The sequence below is a fragment of the Lactuca serriola genome, chromosome 6 (assembly GCF_051521515.1).
Source record: "Lactuca serriola cultivar US96UC23 chromosome 6, Lser_US96UC23_V15, whole genome shotgun sequence".
Classification (NCBI taxonomy): Eukaryota; Viridiplantae; Streptophyta; class Magnoliopsida; order Asterales; family Asteraceae; genus Lactuca; species Lactuca serriola.
The window spans coordinates 105609257-105612928 of record NC_136413.1 but is presented as its reverse complement, the minus strand read 5'-3'; positions in this window follow the sequence as shown (position 1 = coordinate 105612928).

Below are 3672 nucleotides of genomic sequence, written 5' to 3'. Positions count from 1 at the left end.
ATAGCTCGGGAAGCAAGTAGAGCAGGAGTTCAGTCAGTGGTCAGGTAGCGGTCAAAGGGTTTAGCAGCAGCAGTTCAGCAGTATCAGGTGAGTCTCCTCACTGTATGTATGGGTCTAGGGCACCAATGCCAGCCCATTTAGAATATGCATGAAAGACCAGGGGGCGGCTCCTGGCACACAGTATGTTACGTGGTATGGTAGGAAGACCCGGGGGTTAGCCCTAGGCAATATGTATGAAAGACCGGGAGGTGGCTCCTGGCACATTATATGCTATAGATATGAAAGACCAAGAGGTGGCTTCTGGCACACTGTATGTTGTTTAGCTAAGTAGAGTAGTATGTACGATTGTCTTTGTGATACTTGCATAGAAGACCAGGGGGTGGCCCTTGGCAGTTGTCTGTAAGACCAGGGGGTGGCCCTTGGCACACATCTGTAAGACCCAGGGAGCGGCCCAGGCTTGACCAGGAAGACCACGTGCGGCCCGTGGCATAATGGCAAGACTATGTTTGGCACATAGCACCTTACTTGGTTATGGATAAGTCAGTTATGTATGGTTCTTGGCTATGAATGGTTTGTATGGTATGTGGTATCTAGGGAACTCACTAAGCTTCGTGCTTACGGCTTTCAGTCTTGGTTTCAGGTACTTCCGGTAGCGGATGATGGAGCTCGGGATGATCGCATGGCACACACCATAGAATAGTCAGCCTAGGAATGTTTTACTCTGATAATAAACATGTGTTTTGGAAACTAATACTCTGTTTATGTTTTGAAATGATGATTTTACTTTAAGTGATACTTTATTAAAAGAAATTTGTAGTCTTGAATTTTGGGACGTTACACATCACTTGCTACTTCATGGGTTCTTGACACAGGATGTGGTTACCACATTTGTTCTGATTTGCAGGGCCTAAAAAGAAGTAGGGAAGTGGAACATGGGAAGATACACTTGATTATGGGAAACAGAAGATCGTCGCCTGTGGCTAGAGTTAGAGTTTACTCTTTAGTGTTATGGGTTAGGGTTGGATTTAAATAATTGTTGCTATTCGTCAGATATGGCAAGAAACATCATTTCATTTCATGGATTGTTTAGACAAGGTTTCAAATACTCATTTGATAATAGTAATGGCTATATTAATGTTTATTTGAATGGTGTCTTTTATTTCAATGCATTACCTTGTAATGGGATATATGAACTTTGTGTTGGTTGTTGATAATTTAGAAAATGATGTGTTGAATATTGATTCGTCTACTAGTCTAGATAAAGCTTGCTTGTGGCATTGTCACCCTGGCCATGTCAACAAGAAACGCACAGCCCAACTCCAAAAGGATGGAGTGTTGGAGTCATTCGACCTTAGGGACAATGACGTGTGTGAGTCTTGTTTACATGGGAAGATGACCAAGTCACCCTTCACGGCCACTTGTGAGAGGGGTGAGGGTCTATTGGATCCCATACACACCGATGTGTGTGGGCCCTTTAGATCCACCACTAGGGATGCTTGCCGCTTCTGCAATACTTTTATGGATGATTATAATAGATATGGATATATCTACTTAATCAAGCAAAAGTCAGAAACCTTTGAAAAGTTCAAAGAGTTTAAGAATGAAGTGGAGAATCAGCTGGGCAGGAAAATCAAGATGCTTCAGTCAAACCGAGGAGGAGAGTATCTAAGTCTTTAGCTTCATGACTATCTAAAAGAATGTAGAACTGTTTCACAATTAACGCCTCCGAGAACGCCACAATTGAATTCTGTGGCTGAGAGATGTAATCAGACCTTGTTGGACATGGTTCGTTCTATGATGAGTCGGGCTTCGTTACCAATAGCTTTATGGGGGTATGCCTTAGAGACTGTCAGCCATATCCTTAACTTAGTTCCCACCAAGAAGGTTTCCAAGACACCTCACAAAATATGGACAGTGAAAGCTCGTTCGTTGGCACATATCAAGGTTTGGGGTTGCGAGGATTTCGTAAGACGAGAGACTCACGACAAGCTCGAACCTCATAGTGAGAAGTGTTATTTCATCGGCTATCCAGAGAAGTCTTTTGGCTATCTTTTCTATAGACCGAGTGACAATGTTGTCTTCATTGCTAGAAGAGGAGTTTTCCGAGAAAGGGAATTGATAAGCCAAGAGGACAATGGGAGGCAAATTGATCTTGAAGAGATTCAAGAGCAAAGCGATGAAGGAACCTCTAACACTGGCACTCGACCCAAGGAGGAAACTACTATTGAGCCCGTTGACGTGTCCTTACCTCTTAGACGTTCTAGTAGGGTTAGTGTTCAACCCCAGTTTTATGGTTTTCATATTACTACTGAAGGGGATATGTTTCTTAGTGATGAAACATTGATAAATTTGGACGAACCTAGCAGCTACAAGGAAGCCATGGCAGGCCCAGAGTCTGCTAAATGGAAAGAGGCTATGGACAGCAAGATTCAATCCATGTACGACAACCAAGTTTGGAATTTGGTTGATAATGTACCGGGTCGTCAGACAGTCGGGTGCAAGTGGATCTTCAAGAAGAAGACGGACATGGATGGGAAAGTGCACACTTATAAAGCATAAATTGGTTGCGAAGGGCTTTACTCAAACTCTTGGAGTTGACTATGATGAGACCTTCTCACCAGTTGCTAAAATAAAGTATATTAGGGTAATGCTTGCGATAGCTGCGTTTCATGATTATGAAATTTGGTAGATGGACGTGAAAACCGCTTTCCTTAATGGGAAGTTGGCTGAAGATGTGTACATGAATCAGCCAGAGGGTTTTGTCGATGCGAAGCATCCAAATAGAGTGTGCAAGATTGAGAAATCCATTTACGGATTGAAACAAGCGTCTCGAAGGTGGAATCTTTGTTTTGATGAGAAGGTCAAAGAGTCTGGTTTTCTACGAAGTGAAGATGAGTCATGTGTATATGTCAAAGCCAGTGGGAGTATAGTAAGCTTCCTCGTATTGTATGTTGATGACATACTACTCATAGGAAACGATGTCCCAACCTTGCATGAGGTCAAGTCCTGGCTTGGGAAGTGTTTCGCTATGAAGGACCTCAGAGAGGTTGCTTATATTCTGGGGATAAGGATAGTAAGAAACAGGGAAAAGAGACTGATAGGACTCAGTCATGATACATAATTGGATAAGTTACTAAAGCATTTTAGTATGGAAAATTCAAAAAAAGGGGAGTTGCCAATCCAAAGCAATACCAAGCTGAGTAAGACTCAGAGCCCAAGTACAGAGGCAGAGATAGCTGATATGAGCCGAGTACCTTATGTGACAACCCGATATTTCGAATCAATGTAATGACCTAAAAAGTCAAGAATTGTAATCTCTTGAGATATAATGAAATTAGCATCCAAAAATAAAATGTTCAAAAGTCTCTATTGGGTTGTCTAAAATGATAGTTATCATGTCAGGGTTTTCAGAAATATAAAGAACACTAAAATCCGAGTTATAACAAAGAAGTTATGACCAACCTAAGATTCACAACAAAACCGTCAATACAATTAAACGTAAAACGCAAAGTTTTAATAAAATACTTTCTAACCTTAAGTATCTAAATGAAAGTCGTAGATATCATTAAACTGTGAACATACATAAAAAGAACGTCCAAATCTGACTTCGTGTGAGGAAGTTATGATTTTTCCAAGTTTTGGGTATAGCAGCAGACAGCTAAAATACTCGAA